Raw genomic sequence first — 20,591 nt, 5'->3', positions numbered from 1 at the left:
AATGCTCTGAGGCTCTATTATAACAATAACTCTTGTGCAAATTGAGTAATACAGACTTCTCCAAGGCTGTCAAAAAGAACTGTTCAGAGTCATTCCTTCCTCCACTAGGTCCTAGTCCTAGATTCTTCTCAGGCAACCCATATCTGGATAGATACCAGCACCAGCATACTCCAAATGCTTGGCTAAGTTAGATAGTTTATGGAAACCCCACCACAGAGACATTCCATGCATGTGGTGGAGTCTGGAGCTGGCATTGTGCAATCTACTTTCATGTCTGCATCTGTGCCTACTTCTTTGTGTCTGTGAAAGCAGACTGTTTTTCCTTTAGCTCCTCTACTCCATTGTATCGAGGGGAATATCACGGCCTCCCTATTCCATTTAAGATATAGATAGATATAGATATAGATATAGATATAGATATAGATATAGATATAGATATAGATATAGATATAGATATAGATATAGATATAGATATAGATATAGATATATAGATATATAGATATATAGATATATAGATATATATGCCTGTTAAGCACCAAGTAGAAGCAGTGTTCTAAGAATCACAATTCCTATTATCCTTTCTCATGGAGGTTCCACCTTCCACTGGCACCAATAGTATAATAAGAATGAACTTTTGTTTGCTATTTCTTTATCAGTAAAACAGTCACGTGAACAAGTATAATGCAAACCAATAAGATGTATGTTGTTTCATTTTATGTCACTTTATTTATTTTGATTTTTTTTAATTATCTTTATTTTCTTGTTGGATAGAGACAGCCAGAAATTGACAAGGAGGGAGACAGAGAGGGAGAGAGACAGAGACACCTGCAGCCCTGCTTCACCACTCATGAAGCTTCCCCTCTACAGGTGGGAGCTCAGGGCTCAAACCCGGCCCCTTGTGCACTGTGACATGTGTGTTCAACCAGGTGCACCACCATCTGATGTGTTATGTCACTTTACTTTTGCATGTTTGTACTTTAGATGCTAATAGTTAGAATGAAAGAAACTTGCCTTCTGAATTGTCCTCAATATTTTATCACTTAAATAGCCTGCCTTCTCACCTTCCTTCCTTTCTTCCTTCCTTTCTTCCTTCCTTCCTTCCTTCCTTCCTTCCTTCCTTCCTCCCTTCCTTCTTTGTGATCATCCTTATATTGTCTCTGCTACTGTCTACCATACCCTCGCATTCATTTCAGGTTCTTGAAGCAGTGTGGTGCAAAAACTTTCATTCTATGTATTCTCTACAATCCGCCTCAGCAGATTCAGTTCGTATACTTTTCACCCTGAATTTTCCTTGATCTGATTTCTTTCCACTCCTGACTCAAATGACCTCATTGCTTCCTGACCTACCACTGGAACTTAATCAACATAAGTCAACATTGTTCTTTCTGAGATCTTTAATTCACTGCCTTCCCACCTCAACCACATTCTTTTCTACTTGCATCTTTCCCTATTCAGCCCACAATATATTAAGTGTCCTTGGGATCTTTATGAGCACAGTCAGTCAGTCTTGTTTCACCTTTCTGGTGTTTTTTTTTTTCTTTTTAATGGGACAGAGAGAAATTGAGGGGAGGGGATAGAAAGGGGGAAAGAGAGCTACCTGCAGGCCTACAGACCTGCTTCACCACTTGTAAAGCTTCCCTTTTACGAATGGGGCACAGGGCCTCTTACTGGGTCTTTGTATATAGTAACATGTGCACTCAAGCAGGTGTGCCTCCACTGGGCCCCCTCTGGTCCAGCTTTGCGAGTACAGTCAACTTCTTTTGTTGGCCTTGCTGTCCAACTTGTCAAATTTCAGTCCCGGATAACCTTTTTCAGTTACCCTCCCTGCCCTTATTTGTTTGTTGTGGGTTTTGTTTGTTTTTCTTTTGACACCACCAATTGTTTTTAAAGTACAAACAAAATATTCAGAGTCAGTGACTACTGGAGATACTGCTATTGCTCTCAAGTTGTCCTAAGACTGGAAACCATCGTCATTCAGCCTGAGCTTTCAGTTTCACAGAAATGCTTTCCTTGCATCTCCCAAAAACATCATAATAGCCTACAATCTTAGGGAGAAAAGAGCATCATGTTTGAATCTTTTTGCAGACCCTAATACATATTCCCTCATGTCCTTCTCTCACCCAGATGTTATTATTAAGATTATCAGTTTTTTCTTTAACAGATCCACTATCTTCACTGTATCTCAGCTTGCAGACATATAATTCTACATTTTAGAAAGCAGAAGGAGGAGGAGGAGGAGGAGGAGGAGGAGGAGGAGGAGGAGGAGGAGGAGGAGGAGAAGAAGAAGAAGAAGAAGAAGAAGAAGAAGAAGAAGAAGAAGAAGAAGAAGAAGAAGAAAAGGAAAGAAAAGAAATAAAGGAAGGAAGCAATCTTTATTCACTCAACTAATGTATTGCACACCATGAGATGTAAAAGGTAAAAGTAAAACTCAGTAAATACAGACCTTTGCTTACTGGCTATTTTTTTTCTGTATACCAATCAAGCACTTTTTGAACATGGTCCCAAATTTATTTCTTCATGTGTGCATGTGAATTAAATGAATTAAATACAAATTAAACATGAATTAAACACTTCTACTTAAAATGTTTATGTTATTATTTTATTTATTTATTTTCACTAGAGAGCTGCTCATTTCTGGCCTATAGTGGTATTGGGAATTGAACCTCAGAGTATCAGGCATGAAAATGATTTGCATAACTACTATGCTATCTCCCCAGCAACAGTTCCTCTACTGTCATTCTAATCAATTTTTTTTTTTTTTCACCAGAGCACTGCTCAACTCTGGCTTATGGTGGTGTCAGGGACTTAAACTGGGACTTAAAGCCTCAGACATGAAAGACTTTTGCATAATCACTATACTATCTCTCCCCGACTCTTTATTTTAATCTTACCTCTCAGAAGTCTCTTATTGTCTAGCTTTGTTTCTCTTGAAGCAATGACCTTTTTTTGATTTTATTAAAAAATCTTTTCCCTGTCCTTATTCTTATTCACTTCATTCTGCCAATTATTCTTTGATTTCATTGTTCATATTCTCTTTATTCTTGGGGTCCTTCTTTATCTTAGACCTAGTTGTTCTTTAAAGAGTTACCAAAAATCCTCTTTAGTCTGTTCATCAAGAACAATTATAATTTTTGGCATTTTCTTACAGATTTCTTCCCTTTTTCCAACTTTAGTGTTACTTTATTGAGAAAACATCAATTTACAGGATTGTTGTTGTCACCATATATTTAGAAAAATTCTCATTGTGGTTAAGATAGTCTCAATCCAAATCATACCTTAAATCTAGCTCTGCACCTTAACTCAAACACTGCACTTTCTTCACACACATCAAGTGGTTTATCTAGGACATCTGTTTGAATCATCTGCCACATCCCAAATTCATCCTTCGAAGCTATGATATTGGTCTGGGGCATTTGGAATATCAGAAGGACAGGAATGATAATGTAATGAGAACACATCCAGATTTGACTTTTCTGTAGACTCAAACCCAGTAAAAACCAGTGGGTGCATCCCAAGACATGGGTCCAACACATATGGCCAGATTATGTACACTTCAGTCAAGGTAAAGTCAGTAGGTCTGAAACACCTTTAGTGGCAATGTCAAGTATTGGGGAAAAGTGTAGAAAGGTAGGAAGCTGTTTGTACTTGGCATTATGGTTGAATGTATGGAAAATATGAAGTGACTATAGAGCCATGGACAAGGACGAGACATGGGATAGATTTATGATGAATTCACTAGGTGAAGTTTATGAGAAGATTCTAGAATTAAAAACAAGGTCACAGAATAGACTACCTACAGATAGATGGTCAAGGCAAAAGGTTGGGATGAGGAGAAAGAGACCTGGGGAAAGTGTGTTTTAACTTAGTAATAACATGTACTACTTAGTTTGGTTATGACAACTGGAAGGGAGGGGCACATTGATAATAACTCTTCTGTGCTCTTACAGTTCTATTTTACTAGAAAATTTTGCAACACTGATATTTTCAGTCGTAAATTGTGAAATATATATATACACACAATGGAATGTACTCAGTTATTAAAAAAGGGTGAATTACCGTCTTCACCTCATCTTGGATGGAGCTTGAAGGAATCATGTGAAGTGAGATAAACCAGAAAGAGAAGGATGAATATGGGCTGATCTCACTCACAGAAGTTGAAAAGGAAGAACAGAAGGGAAAGCACAGAGCAGCAGTTAGACTGGAGTTGGTGTATTGCACCACAGTAAAAGACCCTGGGGTGAGGGTAGGGGTGGGGATTCAGGACCTGGAACATGATGGCAGAGGAAGACCTAGTAGGGGTTGAATTGTTATGTGGAGAACTGAGAAATGTTACGCATATGCAAACTATTGTGTTTTACTATTGACTATAAACCATTAATCCCCCGATAAAGAAATTTAAGAAAGAGAAAAACATCTTTACTATACTAATATCTATGCTATGCAGCTATTCTTGTTGACTCTCAGTTCCTTGACCTTCTTCTTCTTCTTAATTGTCCATATAATGCTACTTCTCTTTTTGCATTCTCAAATTCCAGTTGTCCCCTGGAATTCTGACTCTGACCTTCTGTCACTCTCTCTAGCTGGATTGTGCCTGGATAAACTCTCCCACTACTGTTTCCTGGTGATCTGAAGTCTTGATCTGTAGGTCTTATACCTCCCGTGAGTGTCAGACTCATATGTTTTAACAGTTTCCTAGTTCTGTCTTCTAAGATGTCTTATTCATCAAGTTCAAATAAAACGTGCTCAGAGCGGATCTTAGTTTTTCCTTTCTCTCCAAACCCACTCTTACTTCAGGTGATGCTTCCGATGCTAATTAATTTCAACACAGTTCACCTTTTTACTGGAGCCAGAAATCAGGAGTCACTCTGAACCACTTCCTTTCTCTCAGCCCCCGCATATAATCATCAACGGCCAGTCTTGCAAATGGTATCTCCTGATTATTTCTCAATCTTTTCTTACATCCTCCTGGTGCATTTCATCACAAGTGTGCATCTGGAATGTTTCACTAGCCAAATTTCTGCTTTCCTTAAGTCCTGGCTGACCCTACCTATTATATTGCCTTCCATTATTTTTAAATCTATTTTTTTAATTAAAGATAGAGTGGGAGAGAGAAAGAGATACTAACTGTAGGAGGCCACAGCATTGGTGTTACCTTTAATGAAGTGGGGGTGAGGCTTGAACCTGGGTTGCACACATGGCAAAGCAGCACACTACTCATTAGCTCTATTAATATCACTATATCAAAAAATATATATATATCACTATATCACTGGACCTACATTGCCTTTGAAATAGTCTGGGTCCTAGTGCTGTATCTGAAATGCAGACCTGATTTGAGTTACTTTCCTGCTTCTAACCTGGTCAGGGTTCTTCATTGTTTGTTGACTCCTCTTATGGTGGTGCAGGGAATTGAACCTGGGACTTCAGAGCCTCTGGCATGAAAAGTCTTTTGTGTAGCCATTATGCTATCTCCTCACTCTCCACCATAAGAGGAGTCTCATTCGACTTAATGACTCTTTATGATCAGACCTCTGTCTGGGCTCTTAGCATTTTCTCTTATTTTTACCTTATCTTATGTTACTACTTTGAAGCTGAACTCATGGTGTTTTTCAACCTAGTTCTCATTCCACAAACAGATTCCTCACCCTGTAGTCATCACATTTGTCACCATTCTTTCAATCTAGAAGTCAGTATATACTCCTCTAAGTTTCTTACAAATAATCCCAAGTTATTTACAAATTTGATTCATTTTATGCCAGAAAGAATCCCTCAAACCTGAACTCTTGAGTTCATTCCTCCTTTTATATGTAATTTCTGAATTACAAAGAGTTGTGTTTACTTTGTTTTGTTTGTTTGTTTTTGCATTTGATGCTCCCATTCTGTTTTAGAGTTTAGCAGGCATGCCTAAAACCCTTCCTAAAATCACTGCGCATTCCTAGTGGAAAAGGAAATGTTACAGACGTAGATGTCACCATTGTATCCAAAGTAGGTGTTTGATTAATGCACACTTGTCTGAGAGTATAGAGCCAGACATGTGGCCAGAATCATTCAACCATTGTTGATAAAAGTAGAGAGATATTTGCATCTCATTTTTTGGTAGCCTAAATTAAGACTGGAAGACCTTTCCTTCTAACAAAGAACCATGGAAAATGTATCATTAATCAAAGGGACAAGTTAAAGCCTTCATCATCTTTCTCATCTCAGTGTTATCCACACTCACCTTGGAGACTGCATTTAACATGCAGAGACCATTCTGCAATCAACTGTCCTTTTATGAGAAATATAAACAGCCAACTTTATAGAATTTAGGGGGGAAGCTATTCACATAATTTTTTCAAGACACTACTTTTAGGATCTGGGGAAATAACATAGTGATGATATGAATGTCTTTCTGGTCTAAGGCTCTGAGGTCCCAGATTCAATCCCCAACACCACCATAAGCCAGAAATGAGCAGTGCTCTAGTCTTCCTCTCTCCCTCTCCCTCTTCCTCTGTGTGTGTGTGTGTGTGTGTGTGTGTGTGTGTGTGTGTGTGTGTGTGTGTGTTTCTCATTAAAAAAATAATTAAATAGAATATTTAGTTTGGGGAGTCAGGCTGCAGCACAGTGGGTTAAGCACAGGTGGCACAAAGCACAAGGACTGGCATAAGGATCCCAGTTCTAGCCCCCAGCTTCCCATCTGCAGAGGAGTCCCTTCACAGGTGGTGAAGCAGGTCTGCAGATGTCTATCTTTCTCTTCCCCTCTCTGTCTTCCCCTCCTCTCTCCATTTCTCTCTGTCCTATCTAACAAAGACAACATCAATAACAACAACAATAATAACTACAACAATAAAACAAGGGCAACAAAAGGGAATAAATATTTAAAAAGAAGAAGAAGAATATTTAGTTTGAAAGAGTGAATTTGCATGGCCATAGCAGCATTCCAAACACACAGGGCCAGAGACCAAACTCACGCTTGTGAGTCCAGAACACTACTACTCAGGTCACCATATAATCTCCACTCTCTCTCTCTCTCTCTCTCTCTCTCTCTCTCCCCTCTTCTCTTCTCTTTCTGAGGATTTGGTCTTTAAAAAAAATTTTTTTAAATCTCACCAAATATGTTATTCATAAACATGGGAAGTAGCTTCTATGAAAAGACTTTTACTTTTCTTTTGCAAATTCATTCCAACCAAATCCAAATGATTACATTTCAAGTACTAAATTGAGACCCAGATGAAAAACGACATGCTTTTAATAATTCACCTCATAAATGGTCCTTTCCTCAGGGCATGAAGCAGACTGCAATGGTACCATTAGCAAGAGTGGTCATCTTAGGAAGAGAGCAGAGAAGTGAGCCTGTCTAGGAACTGAAGAAGATACAACAGTGCCTTCTGTTTTACCATTTAAGTCACAATTAGAGGGCTGGAGAGATAGCAGAATGGTTATGTGAAATATTCTCATGCCTGAGGCTTCAGGGTTCCAAGTTCATTCCCCAGCATCATCATATGCCACAGTTGAACAATGGTCTAAGAAAAAAAAAAGTTACAATCTGATAAAGTGACTGCTTACAATGCTCAGAGGAAGGCATCTTTGGTTGGAAGGTACAGATACTTCATAATTTCCATCAGTTAATTTTTGTGTGTGGGGGTGCTGCTTTTCACTACACCTCTTACAGGACAGTGAATAATGAAGGGTCTTATTTCACTTGTCATCCACCAGAGCAACTCACTTCGTGGCTTCCACTAATGTCTGACAGCACATGTATAATCAGGAGGTAACACAAGACTGGCCAGACCTCAGTCTGCTGGTGATCTTCTTGAAGTTGAAGTTGCATCCCACACACTGTGTCAAAAAATGAGCCCTGCCTTTAATGTTGGCAAGTTGATGATGGGAGAGGAGGAAAAATGGAAAAAAAAAAAAAAGTGTCTGAGTTTTCTGAGAGGATTATCTTATCTGGAGTGTGAGTTTGTTTGGAATGTCAGTAGCCAGTCTGAACAAAGAATTCCTTGTTTGGTGAAGACGCCTTTCTAAATTGAATTTTTCCCACTGAAGAAGAGACCTAAAAACAATAGTCTCTAGAGAGAAAACAGAGGGAAACCACACTTTGCAGCACAGGCATCTAGAGTTAGCATTATTTAGATGTTTTTCCTGGCGACCCCAATAGCAGGTATGTGCCATTTTGATTCAATTATCTACTTTCAGCATTTTTCCCATACCACCAATTTAGGAAGTCTAGACAATGTGGTTGCTCTCTGTGAAGTGGGCTTCTTTCTGAGAAGTGATTTCATTCGCCTCTCTGAGGATGTTTCAGCAGACGTGGATAGCTCTCCCCACACAATTCTTTTGCCAGTACATGTCAATATCTCTGGTGCCATAATAAATTAATACATCTGTATCACATTAATACTACATTAGAGCAATGCAACAGTAACACGATACAATAGAAACTAACCCCCTAAGACTTTCACAAGGCTCTGCTGGATGCAAACCATTACTGTCAGTTCCAGCTCACAGATTTTGTCTGTGAAAAGGCCAGAGATGGTGTTCTGGGTGCCTCTGAGTAGCATAAACTGTCTTGTTATCCACACCAGCACGACTATCCAGAGATAAGAAGGTAGACAGTCAGACTAGTTACCCCACAGGCCTTGCATTTCTTGTATTCTAGTCCTAAGCACTCTCCTCTTTAGCATTATTAGTGTGTCATTCTCCAGATAATTGTTCATAAATCATCAGTGCAACTGCTCTTGGTTCCATAATGTTTTGTGCCAAAAAAATATTTCACCAGCTAGCTGATAGATTTTCCACAATAATGGATTTGTGCAAGATGTGGATTTCATTTGTTTAAAATGAGAGGGGGAAAAACACACTTTGCAAAAAGCCAAGTTTTCTGGATATAGGTTTTCTTTTTGAAGTGAACAGCTCAGCTGACTGCATCTAGAGCCTGTTTTTCGAACCACATCCTTGAACCTTGAGCTCTGTCTGGTTCAATCTGGGCACAGTGCATTTCTGTAGAAGTTAGCTCTTCTCACAAATGTTTTCAAAAAAGATAACTTGGGGCATAGTGAGAGTCTATCATTTTATTTCAACAACATTTTGGGTTTTTATTTTAAATATGTATTCATTTATTAATGAGATTAAGTGAAACGGAGAGAGGAAATTAGAATATCACACGGGCATATAGGGAAGACTACTGTAGTGTAAAGACCATACAAACTGACATAGATCTCTATCTGCATTTGAAATCTATTGTCCTGTGTCTTTACCATCCTAAGTAAAAATCAGAAACAGCTGCTTACCTCTGTTGCTTTTCCCATTCTTGAAATACATTAGTAGGCTTGTCCCTTCTTAGCACTTTACTAAATAGGTCCAGTTCATATGACCTTTCTTGAGTAAGACAAATTTCCAGTCATTTAATCATTTTCATTGCTCCTCCTTGGACCTACTCCAAGCTCCAAACTCCCTTTCCTTGGGTGGGCCCCAGTGTTGTGGGATAGATTCCTCAGCCTCACTGGCTGGATGGGATGGGAAGTTCCTTCACTGGAGACGCATAGCGGGAGCATGATGTCACTCTATCCACACAGCTACCCCTCACTTGATGCAATCCCACTGTGTGAAAATTCATATACAGCTTGAAAACAGACTTTGCAAGACAATTCGTCACAGGGGGGGATGTCTAGAGAAATGTGGCAGTACCTTGAGGATATTACTTGCTCTCTAAAACATGTGTGGGCCAATGCACACAGTTTTCCAGAGAGCACATAGAATGTAAAATGAAGTACATTACATCTGCCTATGTTTCACCTAGTCCCTGCTTCCTCTAGTTATTTGAGAATATTTGTCAAGTGCCTTCTGTATTCTAATAGTCACAGCAGATGTAGAAATGAAGGCTTTCCCCCACTGACTTTGACTCCTCCCCTCGGTGCTTGTGGTCTTTGAAATCACTCAGGTCTGTGTGGAAAGTATGGCCCCACCATTTACAAGCTGAAAATGATCAGCTCAAACTTACTTTCTCCAAATGTTCATTTCCTCATCTTTAAATAAATATGCTAATAATGCCAAAGGGGTGGTATCATTTGAACAAGAAAGAAGGTGAATAATGTGACAAAGCAGATTGTTAAGATTATACTCCAAAGGACCTGGGTGGTGGCACACCCTGATGAGAGTATGTGTTGCAAACAGTGCACAACGACCCAAGTTCAAGCCCTCATTCCCACTTGCAAGGGGGGAAAGCTTCACGAGCAGTGAAGCAGTGCTGCAGTCTCTTTCTCATTTCAACTCTATCTCCCCCTTCCCTTCCCTCTCAATTCCTGTCTCTATCAAATAAATAAATAAAAATCATACTCTAAAACTGGTCTTATAGTGGGTAAAATTATTTCTTGAAGAAATTAGCCAGTAGAAGAAAGGACATATAACTGGAACATATATAAATGTGTATATATATATATATATATATATATATATATATATACACCTATATGTATGACTCATTGGTACAATGTAGCATATATTATTGGAAAATTTAGCTGAACCAAGCAAGACTTGTGAAGACACTGGGAAACATGAAGGAAGTAATATTTCAAGGGTGTCACTAGAGACAAAAAAATAATTTGCTAGATAGAAAATGTAGGGAATGAGGGGTACTTTAGTTTAGTTTAGCTTAGCTCAGCTTAGATTGTGCTTCATCCTGCATGAATAAAGAGATACTGCCTACAGCTAAAAAAAAAAAAAAAAAAAAGAAAAAAGAAAATGTAGGGAATGCTACTGGAGTCAGAATGGCTGTGAATAAAGGCATCCAAATACAAGTTGGAACAGATGACAAGGCATCAAGAAGCCAGATGCATTCTGAATGGAAGTCTGGATGGAGAGAGGTTGCAATGAGGGGGCTCAAATCAAAGGTAAGGGCCACAAGTACACTATTAAAAATTAGAACCTTTCTCAAGCTTTCGTATGACTGAGTACTATTCCTCTGAGTACATATACCACCTTTTTAATCCACCCATCTGCCTTTGGGTGCTTGGGTTGTTTCCAGATGTTGACTATTATAAATAGTGCTGTGATAAACAGTGGTGACGCTCTTCAGGTAGGTAGCTAGGAGAGGAATGGATGGAGTGCACAATAGGCCTCTTGTTAATATCTGGAGGCATCCCAGTACTGTTTTCCATAGGAACTGGGATAATCTGTGTTCCCATCAACAGTGTGATAGGGTCTCTAGAGGGGGTCCTGCCAAGCAAAATAAGTCAGAAGGAGAAGGTCAAACACCAGATGATCTCACTAGTGTGTGAGACTCAAAACAACAACAAAGGAACAGACAATGCCAGTCAAAAATAATCCCTAAGGTCTGACATAGGAGTGAGGTGACTGAGGGCAGAGACCAAGGGGCTCATGGGACTCGGGGGAGGGGGGACAAAGCAAAGCAGGGATGGAACCCTTGATGGGCATTCTGTGTCAATACATAATCTGGAAAGCAGAGAAATGATTCACCTAAAGCATGTACAGCAGTGTAAACCAGTATTATCTCAAAAGGAAGAAAGAACTTTCCCTTGAGGCAATGGAGAGACAATGAGATCCTCAGCAGAAGAAAGTGGTTCTATTAATTTACCTACCAATGGTATCCAGGAAGTAATGGGATGAAATAAAACCGGTGAAAGAGCAAGAACAGAACATGATGCTTGTCCAAGTGATTCAGAGGTGAGATGAGGAAGGTCTGACCTGGTAGTGGCGCTAAGACTGGATTGGAGAGCTTGCATGGGAGAACTATTTTATAGCATAAAACTAATAAGATTTGGTGAACAGTCATTTAGGGTGATTTCTTGTCATCGAGCAGATTTACAAAAGCCAGTGGTGTATAATGGCTCTGGATTTCTTTGGTTTCTCAATCATATGACTGAGTAAATAATTTGGGGAGGCAATATAATGCTTAAGAGTTCAGATGTGGTTATTTCACTTTGGTCAGAGAAGACAGATGTGGAATGTCTGAACTTCAGAATAATAAAACTGACTTGTGTGTTTTCAATAGTTCTAAATAGTCATTATTTAATGCCTTCTTTCTTTCTTTCTTTCTTTCTTTCTTTCTACCTCTCTTTCTTTTTTTCACCTTAAGGGTTAATGTAGGGGTTTAATGCCAGCACTAAGTATCTACTACACTACGCCCAATAGCTATTTATTTATTTATTTGATAGTCTAGAGAAAAATTGAGAGAGGGTGAGGGGATAGAGAAAGAGAGAAAAAGATAGACCTTTCTATCTTTATGCTAAGCTTTTTCCCTAATAATCTTTTGTTCTTCGTGCTCTCAAGTACACGGCCCTAAGCTTTTATGGCAAAGTAAGAGAACTTGCTAGCCCCCCCCTTTTTTTTTCAATTAACAAAGGAACTATTTTTTCTATAAACGTAATCTCACTAAGATTTATTTTTCTTCTGGCTTTGATTTCCTACCAGACCCATCACTTATTTCTCCTGACTCCAGTCTCAGCAGGGAAGAGCTAGCTAAAATTATCAGTACATTCATAGGATTGTGTTTCTGGATGTCAGTGAACAATTTAGGGAAAGAAAATTATTTCATACAGAAGAAGAACTTCAGAACCAGCAAAATAGGCTCACAGACAGTGCACTGCTTTGTCATATGCCCGATCCAGGCTCCAAACTGGTCCCCACCTCACTGAAGGGCACTTCACTGTGCTGGTCTCTTTTACTTTTTATCTGCCTCTAAACCTCTCTGTCTCTATTAAAAATGAAGGAAGGGAGAGAAGGATGGAGTGGGAAAACAAAGAGAGGAAGAGTGAAAGGAAGGATGGGGGGGAGGCAGGAAGAAAGAAAAAGGAAGGTGAAAAAGGGAAGAATTGTAATGGTGTGAGTTTTGTGTGTCTTGGACAATTTGTAAAACCATTTATTTACTCATGAAATGAAGGAGCACTCACAGCTTCTTTGATTAGACCGTACCAGGGCAGGCCTGTAGGAAGAACTGCTCACAAAGTAGTGCTGCTTGCCTGCAATCTAGATTTTTCTCTCATGTTGGCCTGTGGGTTTACGCCTATCCCTCACTCTTTTCCTGAGCATGTCAGTTTGTAAAACTTTTTTTTTGGTGGAGAGCTCTTTTTTAGATGGAATCTTCAAAAATAAGGGTTTAAGGAACCAACAAAACCCAAGAAATACACATTCCATTTTCTACCCCAGATGAGATTTTTCCATTTTCCTCTTCCTAGACTTCTACACATCAAACTTTTATAATAGTCTAGATATTCCTACTCACATGGAGAGCATTTTAAGCTTTTAAGTAAATGGATGCATTCCATCTTCCTGGTAATTATGCATATATCACTCGGTGTAGGTTAACCCTTAACAAAACCTCCACATAATTATTTAGCTGCTAACTTTGAGTGCATTTTTTGTGGGGAACAGAATGGCCAAGCGGTCATTTAAGTTTTTATGTCTGTGATTTCAAGTGTTTTAGTAACCAAGTGATTTAGCTCGTGATGCTCCCATGGATTAACTCACATCTGTGTCATAAATCTGGAAAGATTGCTTGGAATTGCCCAGTATTTTTCCATAAAAACAAAAGATTAAGCCCTCATCTTTTCTCATAGGTATGTTTGTATGTAGTTGTGTGTGACGTGTGTATTCTGTGTATGGAATACAGATATATGCGTGTGGGGGTGATTTTGCTGAAGGCATCTTCTCTATCTGAAAGCATGGTTATAATAAGGAATACAAAAGATAATGAAAATTAACAGATTATTATTTTTAATATCCAATTCTTTCTGTTTAGTTCAGCTTATAGGGATAAAACAAAATCAGGTGTTTGTTTGCCTACAGGGTTATTGCTAGGGCCCAGTGCCAGCACTATGAATCCACTGTTCCTGGCGGCCATTTTTATTATTATTATTATTATTATTGGTTAGGACAGAGCAAAATTGAGAGGGGAGGAGAAGATAGAGAGGAAGAGACACAGAGAGATGCCTGCAGACCTGCTTTACCTCTAGTAAAGCGATGCCCCTGCAGGTAGGGAATCCAGGGCTGGAACCAGGATCCTTGGGCAGGTCCTTTCACTTCATAATATGTGCAATTATCCCGCTGCACCAATGCCAGGCCTTGAAATCAGGTTTTTTTTAAGTTAGAAAATCTGGGTTCAGTATTTCAGGTATGACTCCTTCATCTTTAGCAATTATTTGTTGTATACTCATCATGTGCTAGGCTATTTTAAACATACACATATGCTTGCCACATTTAGTAAGATATTTTAAAAATTCATCTTTATTTATATTGTATTTACTATCATTACTATTATTATTTTAAATAGAAACAGAGGGAGAGCCCAGAGGGAAGCACTGAAGCTTTCTGCAGTGCTGTGGGGGCCAGGTTCCAACCTGGGTCATTTGCATGACAAAGTAAGGCAGTATCTAAGTGAACTATTCTACTGGCCTGAGTTTTACCCTCTAAATCTGTGGGAAAAAATACGTAAAAATAATGTCTTCACAGCTGGACTAAAAGCAGACTATGGCAAAATAATAAAAAGCCTGGCATAGCACATCGATTTCTGAGCCTTGTGGTCCTCTTTCATGAGTCTTGGTGATTAACTGATGTATGAAAATATTCTAGACCTGAACATAGAGTTCACATCTTGATGCTTTTCAGCCACCAAATTGCAGATGTGACTTCCCTGGGCAGACGACCTCACCCATGTGTCCTGGAATCTCACCTCTTCAGAGCCCTGCCCCACTAGGGAAAAATAGAAACAGGCTGGGAGTATGGACCTGTCAACACCCATGTTCAGTGGGCAACTCAGGCATCCAAGTTCGACATACTCGAGGAAACACTCACGAAAGACATGTCTCTGATATCTGATTACTGTAAAAAATGGTGACTAATCCCTAGCACTGCAAAAACAGTATCATCTGTTTTCCATCTACACCATGCCTCGGCCTCGCGTGAGCTTAATGTGCAGCTTGGCGATACGAGAATCCGGCATGAAGCCCAGCCAGTCTATCTTGGCGTTACTCTCGATCGCACTCTGTCATTTCACAAACATCTCATAAAAACTGCAGCAAAGGTGGGCGCGATGAATAACATCATTGCAAGACTGGCCAGCTCCTCATGGGGCGCGAGCGCTTCCACACTACAATCATCATCTCTGGCATTATGCTATTCCACTGCAGAATACTGTGCCCCAGTATGGTTCCATAGCCCCCATGTCCACTTGGTCGATTCCAAATTATATTCCTCCATGAGGATCATTTCTGGAACCATCCGTTCCACCCCGGTTCCATGGCTGCCAGTTCTTAGCAACATCGCCCCGCCAGATATTCGTCAGGATGCGGCATCGTCTAAGTTCATTTCCCACGTCTACGCTCAACTGGACCTGCCAACATACGCAGATATCTTCGCCCACCCTGTCCAACGCTTGACGTCTCGTCACCCAATCTGGTCCCCTACGCCTACACTGAACTTCTCTGTTCCAGTCTCTTGGAAACAGAGTTGGCAGTCAGCTGAGGTAAAGAACAAACACCTCATCACAGACCCCTGCGAGCCTCCACCCGGCTTTGACCTGGCACGTTATGATTGGGCCCTCCTCCATCGCTATCGAACAGACCATGGCCGGTGCGCCGCTATGTTCCATCGCTGGGGAGCCAGAGACGACCTGAACTGCCCCTGCGGCTCCAGACAGACTATGACCCACATAGTCAATGACTGCCACCTCTCCAGATTCAAAGGAGGTCTCGAAACTTTACATCAGGCTCAACCTGATGCTGTTGACTGGCTACGGAAGAAGGGCAAACGCTAGAAGAAGAAGAAGTGGAAGAGCCATTACAGAAGCCAGACCTTCCACCTTCTGCACCCCATAAAGATCTTTGGTCCATACTCCAAATGAGGGATAATGAAAAGGGAAACTTCTAAGGGAGAAAAGGGGAAATGGAACTCTGGTGGTGGGAACTGGACTGTAAGGAATTATACTGCTGTTCTCCCACAATTTTGTCAGTCAGTACTGTATCTCTAATGAAAAACAAACAAATAAACAAATAAGTTGTATTAGACTTTGGAGTTACAGTCTTCTCCCACCCCTCAACTCCTGGTTCTGGAGTTATAATTATTTATAACTCCATAATACAGAAAATGAAGGTGGAGCAGAGAGATAGCTCAGTGCATGCCTGAGGGCCCGGGGTCACAGTTTCAGTCCTCAACACTGGCATATGCCAGAGGTGACAACATTGTTCTATTCTTTCACTCATTCTCTAGTTTTCATAAAAATCAACAAACACATTTTGTTAAAGCCACACTCTTCAAAAATCAAGGGGACATGTAGAAGAAGAGCACAGTGTGGGTTTTCCAAGGAACTCTGGTTAGAATTGTATTCAAATCCTGGACCTTGGGCTGGCAAAATATCTCTGTTGAATATTGTGTTGCTTTCATGTGTGTTACTCAAATTTGAGCCTGCCTCCCACCAACTGAAGGAAGCTTTAGTGCTGTGGTCTTTCTCTGTATCTCTCCTTAACTCTGTTTGTAATAACAACAATCTAGCTTTGCCTAGTTATTAGCTGAATGATTACATGGCATTTACTGAATCCTTCATAGGCTCTGAGACTTTCTTTATGGTATAAAGTAGCAACGTGAAAAAAAAAAATGAAACAAACAAAAAGATAGCAACCTGACCTCATATGATTGTTGACTTACATAGAAGGACTCTAACACAGCAGTATGGAAATGATTGCTAATGTTATTAAAAAGGATCCTTGAAAGTCCTGCTAGGTTTGTTATCTAGTGATATATTGCTATTTAAACTTTTTGTTTGTTTTTTGGCCATCTCCCTATCTCATTTAGACTTCTTTTCAGGTAGAAAGGAGAGACAGGAACATGGAAAGAGAGATGATGACACCAAAGTGCTAAAGCTTCCTCCATTGTGGAGGCCAGGCTTGAACATGAGTCACCTGTATGAAAAGCAGAGGTCTTTTTTTATATTGTTTTTACTGAATTGATGCTTGTAGGACAATTAAAGTAAGAGAACTTCTAGGAAAATGCAAGCAATCGCTCTCCAATAAAAGAAAACTAATGCAGAGGACAGCCCTTGTACAGAAACGCCATCCATCAAAGTTTGAAGACAGGATCTTACATAGAATTAATACTGGGCCTGTAAGTATGAAAAATAATCAACACTTTTCTCCAAAGCATATTTTATTTCACAGGCTTTCTTTGAACAAGTTTGTAGCATCTCATAAACTAGAGAAAATGTTATTTCCTCTTAGCTTAAAAAAAAAAGCATGTTCTTCATTTTATCTTCTTAATCATGACTTGTTCATCTAGTCATATTTTAAGCTCAGTGTAGAAAGAGGTTATTTATTTCCCTGGATCAGCATTCTGCCTTTTCTCATGTGTTCATTGCTTATCCACAGAAAATTATGGGAAATCCATCATGTGAAAGGTTTAGTAAAAGTAACAGCACCAACATTCTTTTATCTCTGGTGATGGAAAGATAATCCACATGTGAAAAGCACTTGGTGCTTCAGCTTATTTTGACTGACAGAAGCATAATAGAATCTCCTGAGCATTAGGAGATAACAATAACACAGCATTGTCTTCCTTTGTCTGATCCTGGCTCATACAAATCTCTTGCAGTGTTTCAAATTCCTAACTAAAGCTAGAGATACACCTCAAAGCTTGTAACATAGAAATGGATTAGCTATCACCTGACATCTCTAAACAAACCTTCAGTGATATGAAAGTCCTGTTACCAGCATTTCTATACTTCTTAGGGAATGTTTATGGACCAAGTGGAAATGAAGACTTTAGATTCCACACGAAATTTGGTTGTATAAAATTATCTATTTTGTTTCTCAAAGAATTAGCCATTTGGGTGCTATCTATACATTTGACATTTGGGTTTCTAAATGCTGGTCCATACACCATTCAAAAAAAACAGAGGTGAGTTTTATGTACATTTAAATTCAAAATTAGGGTCATCACACAAACTTCTATTATTTCCTGTTTCTTACTTTCTGTGCTTAACCCAACGCACCACCTGGACCTGGGTCCAGCCCTTTATCTCCTAGTTTTAATCTAAAAAGTTGTGATTCAAAAATGGTGACCCTTTGGAAAATTTTCAAATGGGAATCATCTATCATTTGCTCTTACAGTGCTCATTTTAGTTATTTTGTGTTCAAGAGTTTAAAAAAGTAATTAATTATAGTACATACAGAGAGACTGAGAGGGAGAGGGAACTAATTATAGGATATAGACAGAGAAATGGAGAGGAAAGAGGGATATAGAGAGGGAAAGAGAGACACTTAGCACACTCTTTCACCACTCATGGCACTTTCTTCCCTGCAAATAGGGACAGGGTGATTTGAACCCAGGTCCTTGAGTGTCGTAACATGTGTATTCAGCCATGTTCAGCACCAGCCCCACAACACCCATTTTTTAGGAGCTGAGAGCTCTTGTATTGCCCCCAGCAGTCTTCAACTCCTGTCATGGGTACTAAATCCAGGCTTTATATTTTAGACAGGATGCTGGCTTCCATAATTGTCACCCTATGTACTCATTGAAGCTTAGCCATCTTAGTTCTTATTCTCAGTTTTCTACTTCTAACCAGTCTCAGAGAGGAAGCACAGAAAGAATGGAAAACATCATAGAAAGGGTTGGTGTCAATATATATGATGTACAGACCGATGCCAGGCACTGTCATTCAGCTCTCAGAAATGGCACTATGAAAGCAGGTGCAGTAAGTAGAGGAAGTCATTGAGCTAACAGCAAGAGTGGACAGAATTCTAGTCTATGTGACCCAGCTCCAGGGTCTGTATTTAAGCAGTGAATTACAGTGTTAATAATTCTCTTGAGCTCAGTTTCTTCTATAAAATGGGTAACCTGGGAAAATAGCATAATAGTTATGAAAAGAGACTTTTATGCCTGAGGCTCTGGGGTGCCAGGTTCAATCCCTAGCCCCACCATAAACCAGAGCTGAACAGTACTCTGGTCTTTCTCTCTACATCTCTGTCATCAAAATAAATAAATAGGGGCTGGGTGGTGGCACACATATTTCCATGTGCAAGGACTCAGGTTCAAGCCACCATCCTCACTTGCAGGAGAGAAGCTTCACAAGTGGTGAAGTGTTGTGAGATAGCGTGGGCTTTGGAATATAATTGGCTAGGGCCAACGGATGTAATGAGCATACAACTGTTATCAGCTTAGTATGAACTGATGCAAACCCACAAAGGATTGTGGGTACATTGGAACTGTCTTAAGCAGAGACACCCCCACCCCCACCCCAATAATACTTCTTCGGCTCACACAGATCCCAGCTGGGCTTCCCAGGACATGCCAGGCTGCTTCTGGCAGAAGAACTGAACACATTTAACTCAGCTAGCTGGTAAACTCTTAAGACTCTCCTCTACAGCGATAATGAGTAACCTCTATCTCTGCCGATAATTGCTTATTTTTTGTCCCTAAAATAAACTATCCTGTAATACTGCACTACTGGAATAAAGCTTTGATTGTTTAAATCCACTCCCAGCCACACAACTGCAAAGTCCTTATACTTTGTCAATTACAACAGTGAAGCAGGACTGCAAATGCCATCCTCTCTGTCTGTCTCTCTCTCTCTATCATCTCAATTTCTCCCTATCTTATCAAATAAAATAAATCAAAAGTGAGAAAAATATAACCACCCAGAGTGGTGGATTTGTAGTGTAGGCACTGAGCCCCAGCGATGACCCTGGTGGCAAAAAATAAATAAATGTATTTAAAAAAATAGAAGCAATAAATTTGACAATAAAAAGAAAAAGCTCTACTATTAAACTAGATAGTTATAAGGAAGAACTTAAGTCAAGCAATGTTTATTTAAGAATGGACCCACATTTGAAGTTAGATGTACAGTACCCTTTTTTTCCTGGAGATGGACATCACCAAATAAAATTTTGTTTAACAAAACTGTCAGCAACATCAAATGCTGGTGATAATCTTTCTTTCATCCCTACCAAAGGGTATACAATTGACAGCAGATGCCTAGACCAATAACTGTCTACACACTTAGAATCACGTAATATCGTCTAACATGTTGATTCAATTAGGATTTTTTTCTGTACATAAAAAGACATTTTAAAAAATTATTGACTTGCACAAATAATAAGTTTATTTTTTAACATATTCTTGAGATTAGCTAATGGTCCAAATGGCTATATTCCATACAGAAGGAAGAGAGACTGAGAACCAAAACCCTTTCTCCCATATGAATCAGCTTCTGTATATTTCAAAAGTATTCATTAGAAACCTATATAAGGGCTAGAGAAACAGCTCACCTGCGTACCGTGCTACTTTGCCATATGCACATCCCAGGTTTGAACCCCTCCCCTACTTCAGTGAAGAAAGTTTTGGTGCTGTGGTCTCTGTCTCTCTCTCTTTTACTGCCTCCTTGTCTCTAAGAAAGACAAACAATATCTATCAAATACTTCCACTTAACACCTTCACTTCTATACCTCTGAGCCAAGAAGATGACCAACCCCAGACCTAAAGTTATCTCTTATTGGGTGTCTTGTGCTACAGAATAAAATTACCATTTTATTTTATTTTTAAATATTTATTTATTTATTCCATTTTATTGTTGTTTTATTGTTGTAGTTGTTGTTGTTATTGTTGTC

This window comes from Erinaceus europaeus, chromosome 5 (genome assembly GCF_950295315.1).
Source record: "Erinaceus europaeus chromosome 5, mEriEur2.1, whole genome shotgun sequence".
Lineage (NCBI taxonomy): Eukaryota > Metazoa > Chordata > Mammalia > Eulipotyphla > Erinaceidae > Erinaceus > Erinaceus europaeus.
This window is presented reverse-complemented; position numbering follows the sequence as displayed.